The sequence below is a fragment of the Lygodium microphyllum genome, chromosome 29 (genome assembly GCF_053477565.2).
Source record: "Lygodium microphyllum isolate KBCC chromosome 29, Lygodium_microphyllum_v1.1.10, whole genome shotgun sequence".
In the NCBI taxonomy this organism is placed as follows: domain Eukaryota; kingdom Viridiplantae; phylum Streptophyta; class Polypodiopsida; order Schizaeales; family Lygodiaceae; genus Lygodium; species Lygodium microphyllum.
Window position 1 is genome coordinate 71,518,904 of NC_141163.1, and position 22,936 is coordinate 71,541,839.

The following is a 22,936-nucleotide window of genomic DNA, read 5'->3' on the forward strand; positions in this document are numbered from 1 at the left end:
GAAGATCCACGTGCAAATACCTAATGCGAAAAAAGAAACGGAGAATAAGAAAGAGAAGTAAAGATAGACACATATGTACCTGGTCATTAGCCATCCTATCTAGATCCACTTCGCCTCCTTTCTTTATAGAGTTCTGATCAGATCAGGACTCGTTAGCTGCATCGGTAGTGACCTCAATGTATCCAATACGACTGCCATCCTCTAGACTAAGATTACATATATGTGACTGCATTGGCCATGGATCCTAAGACTATTACACTAACTACCCTTAGCTTCTCATCACGAAGGGTACCTCAAGGTGATCACAATTGGAAGTATCACATTATAAGGGTAATTAAAAGACGGGCAATAAATCATGCATTATGTAGCCAACCTGGAAGAATTCAAGCGACAAAGCAAAGAAACTTGGTCTCTCATCATGGAGGAACCCAACAGAGAGAAGACTTGGCTGCAACAAAAGCAATCAGCTGCATATAGAGCAAAGTCATGGACCAGGTAGAACACAGTTTATGTGTCCTCCCTCAGTAACAAAGTTTCACACGAAACAAGTATACAAGCTTGTACAATTATCTGAAAAAAGCTATGACTTTGAAGCTTCCAGTGCATCAGATATGCTGCACCTCTGGTATTACTACTGGATAATCCAGGATAGTGTCTGTCCACGCATTTGGCGAATCAAATGAATGAATGTTGCATAGGGCTGTCCATACTGCACTGTTGCACTTGAAACCACTCCCAAATGCCACTTGACAAATCTTATCACCCTTCTTTATCCTTCCTTTTGTCTCTAGATATTGGAACTGATACCACATACTGGATGCAGATGTGTTTCCAAACCTGTGCAGAGCCATCTTGGCTGGCTCCACATCAAGAGGTGTAAGGTTGAGCGCCTTCTCCACAGCTGCAATGACAGCCCTGTCAGCAGATTCGATGCAGAAGTGTTTGAATGTGTTTCTGAAATTGGGTGCATATGGTGGCAAGTCCACTTTCAGAACTGTCCTCTCCAGATAATTAGTCAAGAAAAAGAGCTGCTCTGAGTAAGGTAGAACTAAAGGGCCCAAGGCTGCTATATTGAGTCTCAGTGTTTCAACTGCAACTCTGATAAAATCCTTGCTTGAACCAAAACCCACATTGCCCTCGGCATCTTCATTCTCATAGGCAGCCCGATAGGCGACATCATCAGCTCCCTTATGTGTTCTCACAACATGCTCAAGCCTGTATTTCGCATGCCATTTATCAGATGATTTGTTTGACAAGAGAAGGGCAGCTCCACCTACTCTGGAGACACAGTTGTTCACTAGCATACTCTTATCGTTACCCAAGTAAAAGCTCCTAGTTATGTTCTCTGTGCTCAACACAACAGCATAAGTCCCTGTGTATACTTGTAGGGCATCTTTGGCCAAATCGAGGGCAATCACTCCGGCGCTGCAACCCATTCCTCCAAGATTGTAAGTCCTCACATTGCTCTTGAGCTTAAATTTGTTTACAATCATGGAAGACAAGCAAGGAGTGGGGTTGAAAGTGCTGCAATTAACCACCAGGATGCTGATGTCTTTGGGTAAGACCTTGGTCTTCTTGAGCAGCTCAGCCATACAACTGCTTAATACAAGCTCTGATTCTTCCCTGGCAGCTGCCAGAGATGGCTTGGGAGGCAACTGGTGAAGGCACATCGGAAAATATGTTGCCGGACCTAGTCCAGATGCCTCTAGAACCTTCTTCTGGAACTCCACACTTTGCTGAGTGAAAATATCAGATAGCTTACAGTGCTCCAAGAAGGTGGTGTGGGGTATTCTCAGGATGTCTGGGGGCCGGAAGCAGGCGAAGTCCACAAGGTACACCGCCTGCGAGCGGCTGCCATGCTTTCTTAGCACCAAGAAGCACACAACAGCAGCGAAGATGCATTCTCTTGATATGACTGGGTCTGGTATGGATGGAGCACCCACTGCAATGGCAGCAACAAGGGCAACCAAAGCCCAGGCAATGCTGCTTAAATCCGGGAAGGGGAAGTTATGGGTGAGGAAGCTAAGTAAAGATGGCACTGTCATCTTGATGTTACTGTGAGAGGGCTTCACCTCATCCATACTATTGCTGCAGAAAACAAGGAAGGTAAGCTAGCATGCAGACTGATTATCAGATATGCCAAAAACTACTGATTATTCAATGTGCCCACGCCAAAACGTACAGATAAAATGCTGGTGTGTGTGTGCGTGTTGTGGGAGGGGGCGCGGGGCGCGGGGGGGGAGGGGGCGCGGGGTTGTTCATCCGCGCCGCTATTCAAGTAGCGGATTGAAGGGTCGAGCGTGGAGTTTTTTAAAAACAAATTTACGAGGATAATAACAGCCAAAATTCGATAAAAAGAAAACCTAGTATCACTAGGTAACAATTTGTCAGTGCAGTCAGGATGTCGCCTTCAAAACATCCTCCCATAATCAACCAATAGAGAAAAACCCCTTTGCTTCTGTAAGAGCCCAGTCACACCCGGCTCTACGCCACAAACACACTCTTGTGTGTGAGCAAAAGACAGGGGAAGTGGGGTGGTTTCCATGCTGCTCCAGAGTCCACAAACCCCACAATTTACAAATCCTTGTAAAAAGGGCAATGTTAAGCACACAGATGAGTGGGGTTTAATGCTCCAAAGGCGACTCCTATTGGTTGATCACATGTTGTTCGGCAATCATCCACTAATCTCAAGGAGCTCAATACCTTTTGTCAGCCACCATTAATGTGAAGAATTTTCTATTAAGCTTCTCCCATCTACCTGTCAGCAACCATACGTAACTAGAGCGCCTTGTTGTGTTTTTGTTAGCATTGTTGTAGCTAGCATGACCCACCTCTAAGTTATTAGGGGTTTATAAGAGCTAAGCCTAAGAGTCAAGATTTCATACATTACAATATATAACACAACTTCCAAGAATAAGCATATTCGATGCTAAGATATAGATTAAATAATATTCAAATACATTGGTTAGAGCTTGGCTAATTCAAAAGAGAGTTCAACTTACCCAAATCCCTTTTTCCCATTTTCCCAACGTATAACCAATACCTTAGTAAATATGTACCTTAGACTTAAATCTCCTCCTAGGGCTTAAATCACACTCTTCTCCTTGAAACAAAAGCTTGTTCCTTATGCCCCAAATTTCCTAAAGCATCAAAGTTCTTACAAAGTTAATCATCATCCATCTAGTCCATCCTCCAATTCTTTGTTCCCTAAACAAGCATTCATATATACTAGGTTCATTCATATTTCTCAGGCCAATGTTAGATAGAATGGTCTTCTAGGCTAGTTCAAAAGAGAATTTAACTTAACTAAGTCTTTTTTCTTCATTTTACCCAACATATAAGCAATAATCCAATAGCTCCATATTTAGACTTTTTTTCCTCCTAACTAAAATATTAGTGTTCTCCTGAAAATATATGCTTGCTCCTTATGCCGAAAATTTCCTAAAGTGTTAAAGTTCTTAGGAATTTAATCATTATGTACCTGATCTACCCTCTCATTCTACATTTCCCAAACAAGCATACATACATATTCATTCATAGTTCTCAAGCCAATGTGAGATAGGATTATCTTCCAAGCTAGTTCAAAAGAGAGTTTAACTTAGCCAAGTCCTTTTTTTCAATTTTACCTAACATACAAGCAATATTCTAGTAACTTCATATTTAGACTTAATTTCCTCCCACTAAAATCTTGTTGTTCTCCTTGAAACAAATGCTTGTTTCTTATACCCCAAATTTCCTGAAGTGACAAAGTTCTTATGGAGTTAATCATCATCCACCTAGTCTAAGCTCTCATTTTGCATTCTTTAAACAAGCATATATACATACTAGATTCATTCATAGTTCTCAAGCCAATGTGAGATAAGATGGTCTTCCAAGCCTCCTCAAGTGAGACAACCATCCCAAAATACATGCTTCAAGGTGTCTTGTTTGCCACATATATACTTTCCATATGCTACATTCCTCATATTGAGCTTGCCTACTATTAGAAAGGCCTTAGCCGTTACTCTCTGAGTAAAAACCCTCTCCCTCAGTGGTAATTTTAAAAACCATCTAGATTTGATTGAGTTGCTTACCTTATCCTCTGACATCCTACTCCTTCAAACATTATTAATCTTTTCCACAACTTTCATACAGTGCTTTAGCATGAATTTCACATGTTTTGTGCGAAGTGTGTCCATCATAATTTGGTTGCCCACCTTAAGAAGTGAAAAACCTATGATGTATCTAATTAATCTATTTGCCACCATACTAGACAACATCCTTGCAATTAATTCTCAAGTTCGCTTGGTTGGCTAGTTCTACTTCAATTCCAACCACTAGTGGCTATTTCAATGCAACCAAACTGTGGCCTATTGCAATCCCCAAATCAAGCTTCAATGGTTTCTTAATGTGAAGTACATGTTTGCCTTAGAGATGTAGAGCTCAACAAAGAGAATAGTATCTCTACCAAGGTACAAATAGTAAGTACAAATGTTATAAAAGAAGCTCAAATCATCAATTTTCACAATGAAGCTTCACTCCTGACACTATTCGCCATTAAAAAAGATTTGAGGTCATTTTTTGGCCTTGTAAGAAATTAAGGAGAGAAAAATTATAATGTAGTTTATTAAAATATTATTGGGGAAAAAAATTGCAATCTAAGAGAATGCTTAACCTTTTATACCTTGATACTTTCATTGCATATCATTCATTAATGACAAACTTCAAAGGTGTTGCATACACTTGTCACCTTCAATGCCTCATCGCTGCTTAGAAACTACCCTTCAATGACTCTCTCAAAATATTTCCTCTGCATTTTCCATTTTTCATTTCGAGGGACTATAAACCACATCCATATTACAAGTAAGGATCACTTCTTAGTAACTTGATTACAAGCTTGGATGACTATAAACAGCATCTATACCATCTTCATATTGATCTAGAAGATAAGTACGAAGCTATTGGTAAAAGAAACAAGGTGTCTATTAACATAGTGAGTGTGATGGAAGCAATGAGATCAAAGGGTATAAAGAATATCAATATATGGATTGATGGCACATCATATCATGTGGATCCTACAACAAGAAGCACCCTTCCATTCTCTTTGTATTTCTCATTACTAAGGTTTGTTGGAGATGGTCGTCACAAGCGCTTCTAGCTTATACACAGAATCTCATAGGCCATTCAAATATTTTGAAGCTAGAGGATCATTGATGTGCATCATTGTTATTGTTGTAACTAACACACCCATTCTCCATCCGGACATAAAGTAACAAGGAACATGTAGAGAGCATCACAAGTCTATAGCAGCATCATTCCTCCCAAAGTTATAAGAAACATGTTGGCTAAAAATAGATTTAGGAAGGCCAAGGAACAATGTGTTGAAAAGTTTCTACGAATGTCTTGCCTAGACAAAGAGGACATCCAAAGCACCTTGAACAAAGGTGGGGATTAGTGGATAAAGTTACACTTAAGTCTTCAAAGATATGCAAGAAAGATTGAAAAAAGGGTCAAGGAGTCTTTGCTTCTAAATCCATCTTCAATTCAACAAACAAGGCACAGCATCAACCAGAGAGTCTTGGAAGTCCTTGGTGATCAAACCTTTCAAATCATAGATAGCTATCGAGTAGCTATCCTAGAAGAAGAGAGTGTTAGAGTATGAGAGTTGTAACAATATTATGTAATTTTGCAATTGCTTGTTCCTCAACACATGTGAAAATTGGAATACAAAAAAATGGATCTTATTGCTAAACTTGTTTATTACATTCATTTGATAGTATTGCCTTTCTTAATATTAAAGACCCATGAAATGTTTATCTTTTTTATGTGGAAAAGGCCTATGTAATGGCCTCTATAAATACAAGTGTGAAAGTCAAACTAATGGCTTTCTAACACAAATGTATAGCATTGTTTAGTATCTTTTTACACGTAAAGATCTTGGCTTTTCTCATTGGGACTTGGAAGACATCAAGAGAGAGTAATTAGAGATAATATTATACAAACAAATCCTTTGATCATTTGAATGTAAAGGCAAAATAAACAATGCAAATAACAATATTCCATTTTATCATCAACATACAAATTAAACGAAGTAGGAAGTTGGATGTCTTCATTGTGCAAGTCCATCCCAAATTGTCCCTCATTGTTGTTGAAGTTATTGTTAGAGAAGAATTGAACGGTTGATGAAGATTTAGAGGCTTGTTGAGGAAGCAAGTTGAACTCTCCTATGGAAGTAGATGACCATTGGATATTGTCATCAAGATATGTCATGGTTGAAGGAATTGGCATGTCATTGGCGATGGCTCTATGACATTTTAAAGCTATCCATGGAGTTTCAAACACATGATCCATTTACATCAAATCACATTTTTGACTTTAACAAGCCATCCATGGATTTCAAAGACACAAGCAAATAGATCATGTGCTTCAAATTTAGTCACCTACAACCATCAATGGATTCCAGAGATAGGAAAATCCAATAAATCATACATTTTAACTTCAATCACTTGCCATCAATGAATTCTAGAGATAGGAAAATCCACTAGATTACCCTTTGGAGTGTGAGGTGCCTCCTCCAACAAACCCGAAGGAGTCCTCTAGTAGTCGACTACAATTCATATCCATGGACATCACCATCTCATCTCCCCATGGGAAACCTTGGACTTAGTTAAGCATGGGAATCTTAGTTTTACTTCATAGGGGAAGCATGGGCAAGTCACCCCTAACAGCAATCTAACGCCCACCTAAGAAGGACCACTTTGTAATCAATCAAAGGCAGGAGTGAGGTTAACACCACACTTGGTTCAAAGAGAGTGAGAGACAATGGAGAGTCTAACTCGATCCCCCTATCCATAACGTAAAATCTCAGCTCCGTCGACCCCCTAAAACAGTGTTAAACCTAGTAACTAATCCTACCAATATTGGGAGGGTCATGATTTAATCGTGCTCATCTCTCTCTCTCTCTCTCTCTCTCTCTCTCTCTCTCTCTCTCTCTCTCTCTCTCTCTCTCTCTCTCTCTCTCTCTCTCTCTCTCTCTCTCTCTCTCTCTCTCTCTCTCTCTCTCTAAGTGTGGTTTCTCTTTTATGTTGTGTTTTCAATAGAATTTGATGTTGGTTCTAATTGTTGTTTTCTTGCAGAGTTTATTTGGAGCAAGAGGCAAAGGTGTTAATCTCTCTCTCTGTTTGGTTTTTTTTTTCCGATATCTTTTCAATACAACATAATGTTAGTTCTAACCCTTGTTTTTGTTTTATTGCAGAGATCATTTTGGGTGACATTGCATAAGTTCTCATCTCTCTCTCCCTCTCTCTTTCTCTCTCTATGTTTCCTCTTTTCTACTGTTTTTTCAATATACCTTCATGTAAATACTAACTCTTGCTATTGTCTTTTGCAGAGATCAATTTGGGCAAGATTGAATAGGTGCTCATTTCTTTCTCTCTCCCGCGTACTCACACACTCTCTATAGGTAAATTGGCCATGTTTTGTATTGCTTCTATTCATGCAGTTGTTTAGATATTTTTTGCTAAAAGGGATTCATGCAAGTATTTTTTTGTACATGCAGGTATTGTACAAGGTTTAGGTAAAGCACATAATTCTCGATCGACTATTTTCATGTGGTGAGTGATTCCTTGGTGCTAGATAATATGGATCTGCTGGAAGTCGATGGTTCAAAAATCCTCTGCTTTATTGGTCCTATGTGTCCATTTGGATCTCCATGCCAATTGGCAATGATCCATGAAACTCTTGTATCATATCATCCATATAACACACAATGTGTTGAGTCTTAGAATATCTCAGGTGTCAATCCAATGTGCCTATTAAGATTTGCATGCCATGTGGCTGTTATCCTTGTAACAACTACTCTATAATACCCACATTTCATACAATGTATTGAGTCAAATCAAACTCCTCTTCATTATAATAAAATTTATTTTGGCAAAATTCTCTGAGTATTCTTGTGTTATTCTTTTCATTATATTTCATGTAAATAGTATAATTAAAGTGATGCCTTGAAATTGAATCTATACTTCGTGTCAATGTACATATCCACATGCGTTTCGATGTCAATGTTTATGTCTATTTACAAAGGTGTAAACATCTCTTAATGCCATGTTGATTTGTATGCCATATTGGTGATTACTAGATAGAATTAAAATGCTTATTATTTAGGGGTTAATACATACTTCTTTACATCTAATGTGTAGGTTATAATGCATGAGAGAAGAACAAGCATTCTCTTGATAGAAGTACATAACAAAAAATATGAAGAAGGGAATTGGATCACTGATATGTATCATTGCTCGTCTTGGGTACATATGTGTCCACGTATGAAGGGAGCTTTCAGGGTGAAAGCATTTGCAATTGTAGATGTATCAAAGCACTGGAAGGGTAAAATTTTAGCTCTTAGACAAAGGAATGTTGATTCTCACCTTGTAACAGAGGCTTTTGTACAACATGTATTTATGCAAAAACAAATACATATTGTACCCACTGTGCCCTTTCAACGAAACATTACAAACAATAAGTATTTGCAACTATTTGAGAATGAGAAATTTCATGATACCTATGTAACAACTTGTCTCATATTTATAGAAGTATACCCTTCGGAATGTTGTGAGTGGCAAAATGTTGAGAGTTTCACTGGTTCTTTTAAGTGTTGCCACCTTGAAATTGGTAGATTGCTCTTTGAGGAGCGTACAGCTAAGCAGCTCGCAGAGGACCTTGTTCTTTTCTATGACTCCAAGTACATATTGCCCAAGGGGGGTCGAGAATATGGAACCCTTGAGTCTATGCACATATTGAATCTCAATAGCATAGAATGGCCATTGTGTAGTAGTGACATTTTACACATGTGTAGCACAAAAATTTCAGTAGACATATTGAATTCTATTAAGCCAAGCACCGGCTCAAAGAATGCATCTAAGCTGGTTCATACCGATTGCAATTTTTGCACACATGTTCAAGGGAATGTAAGGGTTTGAGACATACCAAAAGCACATACATCATTAAAAGTGCATCAGAGGATTATGTAACAAGGATTCTAGGCAAAACTTGGACATCAAAAAATAACTCACAGTTCTAACACAATGGAGTGTTGAGTCAAAACAATGGAGTGTTAGTCAAAACAAAGGGACATGGCTTTTAGGTAAAAAATTTCTCTCTTAATTGACTATTATCTTAATTTGGGATGAATCAGCTAACTTTCCTTTCCAATTATAAGTACTTTGTCACACGATAGACTTTATGCCTAGTGTTCAAGTATCGTAGATGGAGGATGCTCAAGGGTAAATGGTTGTGCCTTGATCAAGACATGCGTGAAAGTGTAGATGTGGATGTTACTGTTATTTATGAGGGCTGTGAGCCCCAAGTGTTGCAAATGGAGGATGATTGGCCCTTGAGCATAATGCGCTAGGAAATTACAATGTTAATGCAAAATCCACCTGTTAACTTCTATTTTAAACTAGATGGCAAGAAAATTTAAAGTTGAGCTGAGGATACTATTACCAATGGAAAGTGTGTGGCTCCACATATTTTAGAAATTGTAGAGTCTCCCTAAAAATCCCAACACCACAAGTTGTAATATCCAACACCTATAAATTTTTGGATTTTTTTGGCCAATAGAATATTGTCACTTGCAAACTTGCAATATTTAAAAAGTATGGTATTTATACAAAATTACACACTTATTATACACTTTCCACATCAACACATTTACATATGCATGTAAATTACAAAGACTAAGTAAAGCCATAACTAAATATCGTATGCGAACAGTCCTTAATGGTTTAAAACTTAAAGTTTTTAAGGTAGAACTAGTTCAGTTTTTGTTTCATTATTTCATTTCACACTTTCTCTCTTCATCTCTTTATATCCATCGCATCCCTCCTACCTGCTACAATGGATGCTCGCGTACACTTTGATGAGTGGATCCACGAGACTATCTTTACCAACCAAGGTGACAAGATATTCTAGGTTTTCTCTAAGAACTTCAACCTTGAAAGCATGCTCCCATCGCTGGATCCCCCCCTTTAGGTTTTGGAAGACTTACGGACTCAGATGAAAGACCTAATCAATTATGATTATATGGATATACACCCGACGATGGCAAAGATTGAAAGATATGATGGCACAAGCTTAGATATAGTGAGTGCCATCATAGCAGCACAGGAGCATATTACCTTGGTTGAAAAAGATTACCTTGTATCGGATGGCTGAATTTGAAGCACTACAACATGATTTGTTCGGACCAAGACCCCAGCTTCCTACCAAGGAGTTTGTAGATCCCTCTGCCCAAAGAGGTGCCTCGCTGACACATGAGGAAATGAAGATACAAGATGATTTGGAGAAGGTGAGATTTCTAACTACCATATATTTTTATGTGATGAAACTTGATGATAGGTCGCCCCGGGTCCCCCGAAGTCCACCAATGAAATCTTGGCCAAAAATGATGCATGTAGTGGCCCTGTCCAAAGTCTAGCATCTAGGGCCACTTTTTAGGCCCAAAAATTTCTAGCCCCAAACTCTAGACTTCGAACAGGGTAGCTACAGGCATCATTTTTTGCTAAGATTTCACTGGTGGAGACCCAAAAAGTGGCCCCAGATGCTAGACTTAGGACAAGGCAGCTACATGCATTTTTGGGCCCAGAAAGTGGCCCCAATCGCACCATACTTTAGACAAGACATGGCAGCTGCTGCAGGCATCATTTTTAGCCAAGATTTCACCGGTGGACTCCGGGGGACTCAACGCACCCTACCGTCAAGTTTCATCACTTTTTGATAACTCTAGGTTAGTTGCTAAATATATTGTTTGATTTGACTTTGTCATTCATGACATATTGTATATAGATGAGTTTGCATCAAGACAAGGAGAAGCTCGACATGCGGATCGACAAAAGGATTCAGTTCTGAAGGAGTACATTAGCAACCTTGTTGCAGACTTGGTGGTCTTCCATAAGAAGTGCTCACCAAGAGGGCAATAAATAATCATGAAAATTCGAGCTTTGGGTGACCAAGTTTGGACCTTTTCGAGTGATACCTATGGCATCTAGCTTGGAGAAGGTGGTGCTAATCAAGTGGTCAAAGCTTCTTTACTTGTTTGACCAAACGCGTGGTGGAGCTATGTGTGCACTTGCTACATTAGGTGACCTTGCTAAAGTGTTAGATCGGCTTCTCCTCGAGAAAGAGCTGAAGGAGGAGTGCATCATTTTTGAAGCAAAGAAGGAACTTATATTTTCATCAGGAGCTGGCCCCTCCTCTCCACCAATGAAAAAGCCAAGGAACAATTGAGAGTTCTTGTTGGCTATTGGTTTTTTGTATCTATCATCACTAGTAGCCATCGCATGTATTTTTCTTGATGAATATAAGACATTTTATTTTGTCTCTATAAATAAATATTTATTGAATAAATATGTGGTGCGTATAAGTGTGATGATCATGTGTGGTATGTGAATTATACATTCGCATACATTAACATAATTCAACATGTAGTACTACACTTGCAATTCTATAAGTGTGACGATAATGTGTGGTACATGAATGACGTGTATACATTAACATAATTCAACGTGTAGTACTGCACTTGCGATTGTGCATAAGCAATAACGTAACCCATCTCTGTACGTATTACTACTTTCGATGCATTCATATGTTAAACAAAAATTAAAAGTCATGTGTTTTAAGAAACAAAACAAAACAAATTTACTCAATTATTTGAATTCAATACACATCGTATGAGATATTATGTATATATAAATAAATATTCCAATGTGATAGAGTATACAAATTTTTTTTGGCCTTCCAAGATGCTATGGTGCTATAACACACATTACAAAACCTTGCATCATTAATCTAGTAACCTATAGAGGAGTCCCCTTACTGTGTCGAAGCCGAATGATAAAGTTCATGTCTTTATCTGTGATTGTGACACGCTTTGCATGGATGTCCGCAAGCTGTGTATCATTGAACAAGTCGATGAGAAACCCCTCTACAATTGTTTGTAGGGCTTCCATAGCTGCAGCAATCCACCTTCCTGTTGGTGGGCCATCCCGCACTTGCACCCAAAATCTTCCCATCCCTTTCAGCTCCAAGTCTTGCATGACTTCCCGAACAAACTTATGAAAAGAAATTTTCAGGATGAGAAGCTCATATTCGCGTTGGATTCTCCTTATCTCTTGAAGGGCGACAATGCTCGGTTTCCATCTCCTCTTTTTTTATGGTGGTCCTTGTGCTCTATGGGGAGCACGTGTTGCTGCACTAGAGGAGGCTCCACCTTGTACTCCAAGTAGCAGGCCTTGGCATGAGGTCTTCCCGGGGCCGAAAACGGCAACATGCTTGCTTGGTGCGTGCCATGCAAGCTCGAGGAGGGCAAGATGACGGAGAAGAGATAGAGGTTGGGGATGTGAGAATGGAGGAAGCAAAGAAAGCAAGATGTGAAAATGAGAAGAAGAATGAACTTTTAACCCATTTAAACCCCAAAACCGGGTTAATGCAGCTTCATACGTACTGTCCATTGTGTGATCATAAATCCATAACTTTTTATCGGAATGTGACAAAACTTAACACACACACTCGTTAGGTGGCCAAGAGTCCAATTTATTATTATTTTTTAAAAAATGCATGTAGGTCCCTGGTGTGAAGTCTGGCATTTGGAGCCACTTTCTTGCAAATGCCTGCGGACCCCTAGTCCGAAGTCTGGCGTTTGGAGCCACTTTCCTGCAGGAAAGTGGCTCCAAACGCCAGACTTCGGACCAGGGGTCTGCATGCATTTTTTTTCAAAAAAAAAATTGGACTCTTGGCCACCTAACGAGTGCGTGTGCGAAGTTTCGTCGCGTTCTGATACAGTTTAGTATTTTAAAAATTATCCCACACCAAAATTATGGATGGATTGATAATTGAGAAATCAACATCATGACTACTGGCCCTTAGAAACTTTGCACCACATAGACTATACAGAGGCATTAGGAGTAAAGTTTGCAATAAGAAATGGTAAATATTTGCATGTTTTGCCTATTGAAATTAACAGTACTAACAAAAACTGTAAGTAAGAATTGAAAATACAGTGAAGATGCATAGTCAAAGTTGAGAGCAAAGGACAAGTGTAAAGTTTTAATTCATATTTTAAGGGCGCATACAATGGTTTTGCACTAGGACATAGTCATATGTCCAATGCACAAGGATAACACTATGCCAAAAAAAAAACATTACAAACTGTGTTCATTCCATTGGAACGAATGCATCCTTCACTGCTTGAAGATTTCTTACAAGTTGGAAGTCCTTGGGAGTTACAGTGATGCGCTTCGGATGTATTGCACAACGCTGAGCATCAATCAAGTCAACTAAAAAGGCCTCTGCAACACACTATAGAGCATGAAGATATTCACAAAATAGAGCATGAAGATATTCTTTTGTGAGGGTGATCAAGTCTATCATGACCTTGTGCCAAAAACCACCTCCTGCTTTCTGTGCGGTAGAGATCTTGCACAATCTCGTGAACAAGTCTCGAGAAGCTCGCCTTCGGAATGTTGAGATCAAAAGAGCGTTGATTCATTAGCACTTTCATTTTCTCTCTTTTGCAAGAGTTTAGCTTCATCTGCTACTATAATCCTATACCACCAAGATAGCAATTAGATCATTGGATTGCTACCATTCACCCCTCCACCATGATTAGTTTTTCTTTGGTATACACGACACGCTATCCAATGTGAATTTTCCATCCCTTGTGTGGATCAAATTCTGATGCTTCCCTTTTCTGCAAAGTATGGCCCATGTGCCTCAAGGATATGCTATAAAGACACATATCACACATGAGTAAAACTATGCTCAATAGTTTATACAATTCATACAATTTTAAATTACTATCTTAGTATGCACCATGTAATGTGTGATAGAGCTTTTGCCCTATGCTTCCACCATGTTTTCGTAGAAGCTATGCACAGCATTCATAACTTCTTGCTTATCTTCATTGTTAAACACCATCTTGTGAAGTAAGGGAGCCAATTTGTTAAGACTTATCCAAACCTTAGCTTTGGCCAACCTTGTTTTTCCTCCATTACTTGGATCAGGGACTGCAAAATGTAACTTTTTCCACCCATCGTAGTCCTATGGCATACAAACCATGACATTCCCTTCCTCACTGATGGGTGCTGAGAGAAACTTCCTAGCCTTTGCTCCTCCAAAGTAAGGCTTTTTTTGGAAAGTTACCATATTTTTCTAATCTCTTCTCATTTTTTCAATCGTCACTTGATGCTTGTGTAGCCCAATTTCTGATAGCACCCGCTCCACATTCCTACGTGTTGCAATGGCTTCTTTTTCTGGTTGCATCCTATAAGCAAAGCAAATGTATTCATGTACAAGTTTCTCCATGATTCTGACAAAAGCATGCAATGAAGAAATGTGAATACGATCCAATGGAATGTTGAAGATGGGCTTCCAAGTGGGATCTTCTCTATTGCACGTCAGTGCAGCACTTATCACCCTTTGCCAATTCTTCTTTCCATCCTTTCCTTCCACCCTCTCTATCAACTAATATAGGCATGGATTCCTTGTATTTGCATCATTGGAGATTCCACACATGCATTTTAAAGTTTTCAAGTCTTCTACAAGATGCCATTCAACCAAGTATTGACCATAACCTTCAATCAAGAGCATCTCACCATATCCATGATGCTTGGAATGCTTGTGTGCATAAAGAACAGTTGTGGCACCTCAAATGTTTCCTTAGGAACTTCAAATGCAGCGAGCCACCACACATGGCGCTTGGATTGAACACTAAAATTCCCTAGGTTGTTCTTGTTGAATTGTAAAGCTCTATTCATCAGAGTTACACTAACTCTTTCAAGATTTACTCCTTTGATGACCTCACTTTTATAACAAACTGCAATTTACCATTACATTCCTCAATAGATATTGTAGTATATTACCATTGCCCACCTTGTACAAATCTAAATAGTAATTGTTGAGTTCGGTGAACTTCACCTCATATGCATTTTTGGTCTCAACCTTTAGTGTTTCCACGCATTGAACATGCATGGGATCTCTGATCAGCTCCAAAACCTTTATATTAAGTTGTCGTCGGGCCTCTACTAACTTTGAAGGTTGAGGAAGAGGCACGATTCTATTTCTCTTCAACATATGACCAAACCTAGCCTTCACACCTTTGAATATCTTTGAGTAAGTCATTGTGCTAATACCGGCCCTGTCACAAATAGATTGTGCATCCACAGTTGAGAACTCATTTGACACATCTTTTAATGTGCACTCAATCACCTTTTCCTTCACAGCCTTAAACTTACGATTGCTCAAAGCATTTTCCAATGTACTTGCCTTCAACAATCTACTAATACATGATCCAACCTCACCCTCATCTAGGTTCTCTTTCTAAGCTATCTTACATGCTTTGATACATCACTTCCATTGGCCGCTATTCACAATTAACTCATTGATTGGCTTCTTCTTTTGTTTGCGCTCCTATGTTAGCTTGTTGTTGATCTTTCTCAAGTCATCCAATTGTGCCTTTGCCTCCTCATATGAGATACCAATGTCATGGATAGTGTCCTGCATTGAAATAATTTGATTGTTTTGTTGAATTATAGCGTGATTCAACTGTACCACTTGTCCTATGAGTTGTTGTATATGAAGTTGATGTGTAGCGATCACATCATGGTAATTTTTTATGGTTGCTTGGCAAGTTGTAAATACTTTGAACGCCTATCATTGAGCCGCCTAGTATAACCAAGCAACCCATTTTCACCTTCGCACACATACTTTAGCAAATTTGTGATTCCTGAGAAAGTTGGAGGTCTATTGTTTAAGGGGTCAATTGGGTAGATTCCCCCATCAACCCACAAATCCACACGTTTCAATCCCATTTGCCTGTAACTCTACAAAACTTGAGGGTTGACACTGGTACGCTGGGTTCTTTTGAATAATGGGGCATATTGAATCTCTACCTCAATATGTAGCTCCTTCTTTCCTGTATTCATTTTACTATTAATAGAAATGGGGAGCCTACTTGGTTGTCACAGGAGGTAGAGTGGAGATGCACAAAGAGGCACACAAATGTGCCAAGGGAGAGGAGGATGTAAGTAATTCACTTTGTTAATGAAGGCTGCATAAACACAGAGAAGAGGTCACAATAGAGCCATGAGAGAGTATAGATATGGGAGAAAATAGCTCAGAGGGTAGGGATGTCCAAGACATTTCGTATTTTAGACATTTCTATTTTACCTCCAAAAAACACAAAATTTGACCAGTTGGTTTGTTTTTTGACCAAAAGCTAGAATATAAAAAGTCCCCAAAATATCTTAAAAGGAACTTTCAAAATTTTATTTTTCTTGTTCTTCAATTACCTCATATATACTAATCATCTTGCATTGAAAACGAAGCACCACACTCCCGTAAACTAACTCTTTTTTTAATATAAAATTTGGTTGAAAAAGATTTCTTTTTTTTTAGGAGAGAGAAGGAATCTGAGTATATATTTGTAGATAATATAAAAAATGAAAAATGAGATTGCAAAAGTGGAGAGAGAAGAGGATTATTTTACTATTCTTCTCTCCTCTTTTCCTTGTTTTAAGGAGGAGAGAGGGGGGCTAAAAGACCCATTTGTGAGTTCATTTTTTTCCTAATGTCAAATACTTATTTCATAGTAACATCTAGAACGATCACTCCGCAGAGTGGTACAAAATCATCTTTCCGCAGAAAGATACTGTCCAGTCTAGGATAAGATCTTCCAATCCCTCAGAATTGGATTGTATGTGATCGCACTCCGTCCGTGGTGGTCAACAGGGAATTTACTGACTCAGAGCCCCTCTAAGCTTCCCTGAGCCTCAGAAGCCGTCCTACATAACGGGGGCACTTACCACGGCCCTTTGCCCTCTCAAGTGCTCAAGTGATCAAAATCAAAAAAACCTACCTTCCTCGGGAGCATAGGACCTCTACCCACAGGTGAGTTTTTCCACACTATTGCAGAGTGTTAAGGAGCATTGGGTTGGGGACCCCAACATCCTAAACCACCATAATCCACAATTCGTCCGTCTATGCAAGCACGAAATCATAAGAGCCATAACTCATCATTCACAAATCCAAAAGCAGTCATAACCATAAGACATTTTTAACACACTTGTCAACGTGATACATAGAATCTATCCCCTTCATCAATTTTCGTGTTCCTTCCTAAAAAGCATTCGATAATACTAACATGCTTTTACAAGTCTAAGTAAGTTACTAATCGTGATCATTTTCTTATATATCAACATGATTATCTCCGTTTGGCCATCCATCGTGATTACGGGTTATAGCCGCAACCTCGATTTGTTGTGGGATGGCTGGTTCTTCAATTTGAATGGGTTCGAGGTTAACTTCCGCTTTGCTTTAGCATTGTGTTGAGTTCCCTCAACAGCATCGGCAACCACTTCCTCATGTTGGGGAGCTCTCTGAGTGTGACCTCGCTCAGCATCTCGACGTCTCTTAGGAGCCATGGAAGAAGCTTGATGGGTTCAGGCAGCGCTTCCACGTAAGAGTGGAGAGAGAGAGAGAGAGAGGAAGAGAGGCTTGACTGATTGCAGCATGGCTTCTCACATCAATAGCAACAGAGAAACTTTTGCATGGATCGTTGTTTGTCCTTGACGTGACGCTCTACCCATGTTTATATAGTAATGAAGGGGGGGAGGGGGGGAGGGGGGAGGGGTTAAAAGAGAGGGCACCTTCTTTTTAGTGTTTTTGATGATGTCATCAATGACAAAGAGAGAATGCTTTCTTTTAGTGTTTTTGATGATGTCATTGATGATATCAAGGAGGGGCTCCATTTTTGTAGCACAAAGATAAAATTTGATGAATATATGGGCGAGGACGCACTACGCACCACATGGGTGCCACTCTAATACGCACGACCAAGGCATAGACCTTGGCATACTTGGCAACGGGCTATGAAGGGTTTATTGGTGCCATTGGCTATGCATGAGCAGCTCTCACTAGCTTGTAGGAAAATCTTCCCGAAAGGTCACCCATCTCGGTAGTGTTGTCTCCCAAGTGCACTTAACTGCCAAGTGACTATCCACTAGGCTAGTTCTTTTTGTTGTTCTATACTACAAACATAGTTTTAATAAGCTAGTCTTGGGAGAGTTTCCCAAGTCTTTCTTCCATGAACTAGCATATAATACCTTATTAATAATAACAATTATCTTCATAAAGTAGAGCTAGTTTCATAATTTTTAAAAAAAAATATGCAACATATACCAATTTTCTTTGGAATGTATATGCACAATGTTAATTAAAATAAACTAAGTAATGTATATCAATTTTCTTTGGAATGTATATGCACAATTAAAATAAACTAAGTAATGGGGACATTACATGGAGAGACAACTAGAATCATGTGCCTTTATTAGACAATATGAAGCCCAAAAAATAAAAGAGAATGGTGTCATGAAAAATGAAAGTGCAAGGATTATGAAATATATTAGAGAATGATGAATACAAAAAAGCAATGAATTAGGCTTGACAAAATATAGCTCTTTAATAACACCAAAGGTATGGAAAGGGAATTGAGGTGTGACATATTTGATTTCTTTGTATAGCACCCTATAGTACTAGGATTACAATATCATTCACTTAAAGAGAAGCAAGAAATGTAAGTAGAACTAGTAGCCTATATGCACAATATATTAGCTATAGTAAAATAGCCAATGAACAAGGAAGAGTTGTATTTAAAGGATAGTGGAATGATAATATTGGTAAACTCACTTAAAGTAATATCCATTCATAAGATGGCATGGGTTCTACAAGTTCCAGGCAAGCCTTATATCAGGTAAGGTCCCATGCCCAAGGCACTAAAGGTGATGGAAATGGCTTATTCTTGTTGGTAGTATGTTGGAAGCATTAACAGAGCAACACCATAATTGAAGAAGTAAAGCAACTAGTTTACACATTTTGAGAGTTTGAGTTATGAGTTTCTTCCAATAAGTAGGATATATGTAGAAAAACACCTGGAAAGAAAAGCATCCTTAGACATCCAATCAATCTACTTGATGAGCCTTAGGTATATTACAATTGGATATCCTAGTCTCAAGTTATCTTTTACTAAAATTAGTATTTCTTGCATGTTGGCCCATACCTTGCACACTAGTTGAGACATCTTGCATATAATCATATAATAACAATTCATGGTAGTATTAATTGGGACATGTGTTAACTAGCTAGCATATAGGTTAACGTGGAGTAGTATATATGTGTAAATTAGCTAGCATATAGCTTATTGTTAACTAGCATATAAGTTAGTATTAGTCAACATGCATGTGCTAAGTACTTAGTGTATAGATTAGTGACTAGAATTCAAGTGTTAACTAATAAGTATGCAAGTGTTAACTGGCTACCAAATAACGATAAACTAGTATGCAAGTGTTAATTGGGTACCTAATAAGTTTACATAGCATTCATATTAGCATTGACTAGTATATAGAAGACTATTCACTACTAGCATGCAATTTTGGATTTGCTAGAATACATGTTGATTTTAACTAGCATACTAGCACAAACATAGTTGTCAATTAGGTGCATATTGACAAGTATACTAACATGTAGGTGAGTGACAACAATCATAGAGTTGATTGTTAACTAGCATATAGGCAATTGTAAACTAGTATACAAGCTATTGTTAAATACTATATAGTCAATTACTAAACCAGCATACATGTGGCTTATCACTAGCATGATACCATACATGTGATTAGTATATAGCTTGTTTATGCATATATTTGGTATTAATTAGCATATAAATGAATACTAATTACTAGCATGCATGGGGTTTTTGAGTAGCATTCTAGCATACATATGATTGTTAAGTAGTGTGCAAGTGAGTGTTGACTAGCATGCTAACATATAAGTAATTGTCAATCTCTACAACAAAATGGAAGTAGAGATGCAAAGGGATGACATACAAAAATGGGCACATTTGAATTTCTAGCACAATACAATTTAAACACATGTGGCTTGACATTAAAAAATTGTAATTGTAACCACATAAAGAAACTCGCAAATTACTCACACTTTTTACACTATATTTAATGCATGTTTTCACTCACCCAATTTCAAACTTTGCCAAGTTGAATTTAGACATTCTAAAAAGTTCTTTTTAAAAAAAGAAAAATTTTAGTGCAAATAGATAGTGACAAGCACACACACACACACACACACACACACACAGAGAGAGAGAGAGAGAGAGAGAGAGAGAGAGAGAGAGAGAGAGAGAGAGAGAGAGATCTTGTCCAAGGTGCTAGTGCTCCTATCCAAAGAAGCAAGGGAGGTTCTGAAAGGTGGAGAGAACCCTTTCCTTAAAAAATCCAAGGTTCAAATCTTCATCATTTTAATTTTAAAGTATTGATATTCAAGATTATATAGGGGTAGCTATGATGGAATATCACCACTTGTTGCAAGTTGGATTTATCCAATAGAAATTTGAGCAAAGCCTCTTTGAGTAGAGATTCAAAATGTCACAATAATGAAACATGAGCAACATTTGGGTTTTAGTATGTTTGAGAAAGAAGAAGAAGCACCTTCTCAAAACCTCCAAGGTATGCATCACCTTCCAAGTTTCAAAAATTGCATGGTTTAGATAATTCAATTTTATTCATTGTGTTAATGTGTAAATCTTGTCTTATGAGCTCTATAGACTTTGATGTGCAAGACTTGTCACATGAGTGTGCAAAGTTCATATCTTTATGGGAGTCTTGTCCATGTAATTTCCATTCTATAGTTTTAAGGACCATAGCATGGAGTATATAAAGTTCTAGAAGTACAATGCCATAGTTTGTATATCACTTGAAGGTATAGAAGAACATTATGGGTTTCTAACTGGAAGGGTTTAGCAGTTCTAGTGACGAGAAGTAAATGCTTCCAAGTCTCTGACTTTATATTAGCACTTATATGATGGGAAATAAATGCAATTTTGGACATGGGTCTTCTGACGAGCTTTCTATCACAATTGTAGACATGCCCATGGTTTTTTTTAAAGTTCAAAAAACGTATGAAGAGGGCCGTCTACAAGTCTAATCCCTTGTAGTGAGTTAGCATAGATTTGACTATCAAATATTATATGATCAATTGCTAATAACATTGTCGGAAGCTTGATGTCAAATTTGACAAAATACCCATTGTTTCAAGTGCTTCTCCCATTTCTGCAATGGTTATCTCTCACATACCCCAATACATCTCTCTTGCTCACACTGATCTATTCATCCTTCTCTCAAACCCCATGAAACCAAGAATGAAAAAATCGACAAATATGTAGCAAGCTCACCTTTTTATCTTCTCAATGTTGTGACATGAAATCTTGAAAGTGGCTCCATGATCCATGTGGTGTTGTCTCCACTATACCTCTTGATCTGATTCATTACTTGATTTACAAGAGGAAATGTAAAGAAGAGAAGAAGCAACCAAACTCTCCTCCAATCAATCTCTCAACCAAGAAAGAGAATAATAGAAAATCACGAAGCAAGAGAGGAGCTTCACTTCTCAAGTCTCTCACACGTTGTCTCTCACTCTCAACCTCTCACTCTTCCTCACTCTCAAGATGAAGCATAAGCCGAGGGAGTAGAAGCAAGGAGAAGAGAGCTCTCAAGATTGTATATTACAAGAATGAGCTTATCCATTCACTTTTCAGCTTGTTGATGGAACAACAATTAAGTTATAACTTTGGCAAAGAACACAAAAGGGTTGCATTTTATGTAAATAAGACTTAATATGATGACATGCAACAAACAAGTGTAAAAACAAATATTCAAAGGAGTGAGATCTAATATATGGATATTGAGACAATATTGCTCAAATCTTACACACACACACACACACACAAAATCAATCTATGAATAAAGTGAGAGTGAGAACAAGAGAAAGATGTACATATATAATGCATGTATGTATGTATATGTACACACACACACACACAAATAGGTATCTATATCTTTATGCATGTATGTTCGTGTATATATACAAAAAGCGATCAAGATGTACTTATATAAAGATATATATATATATATATATATATATATATATATATAGAGAGAGAGAGAGAGAGAGAGTGTGTGTGTGTGTGTGTGTGTGTGTGTGTGTGTGTGATATATGCATGTATGTATGCAAGAACATTTGCAAAATCAATACATGACATGAACGTTCAAACTTTCATATCGATTTGAAATTAGTTGTGCAATGTTAGTGCATGATTATCATAATTTGACATTAGCTTAAATATGGCATTACTTTAAATGAGACAAAAAGAGCAAAGATAGATAGACAAACAAACAGACAGACAGACAGACAGACAGACAGACAGAAGACAGACAGACAGACAGACAGACAGAAGACAGACAGACAGACAGACAGACAGACAGACAGATAGATAGAGAGAGAGAGAGAGAGAGAGAGAGAGAGAGAGAGAGTACGTTGCATGTGCAAGTGAGCAAATGAAAATATCATTTGAAATCCATAAATCGTGCAAAGATTATATCACATCTTAGAAATTGTAATATAAACATACACTAAAAAATGTCAACTATCCAACAAGTAGTCTATAACATCTAGTAGCACATGTACATAGTTTTCTATTTGTTGTTGCCAATAGACTTCTCAACTACCCAAAAACAACTTAAACTCCCCAACATCCCTTCACAATGCATTGGCACATGCTCCATCAATTGAAGAAATGGCCCATAGTAGTCATTGGCACACCGAAGAGGCAACCTCTCAATGTCAACCTAAATTACATCCTCCACATTGCTACAAAATACACAAAATTTAATTCTTGCACCACATATAGTGTCTATAATCAGATTGACTTCTTCCCATTAGAAGGTCTTCTATTCTTCCCATTAGAAGGTCTTCTAACAGCCCATAAAAGTATCCAAAAATCTATTCAACCAAACATAGCTCTTTCCCAAAGTATACCCACTCCATTTGATACTACACATAT

General features: G+C 38.1%; 1 pseudogene across 1 annotated transcript; it reads right to left on the reverse strand.

Annotated features, from left to right (window-relative positions):
• Positions 1-257: 257 nt before the first annotated feature.
• On the reverse strand, positions 258-2,238 carry LOC148010777 (3-ketoacyl-CoA synthase 4 pseudogene; annotated as a pseudogene). Its single transcript, XR_015689493.1, has 2 exons — positions 2,183-2,238; positions 258-2,088 (listed from the first exon to the last, which is right to left on the reverse strand). The product of XR_015689493.1 is annotated as a 3-ketoacyl-CoA synthase 4 pseudogene (transcript).
• Between the last annotated feature and the right edge of the window lie 20,698 nt (positions 2,239-22,936).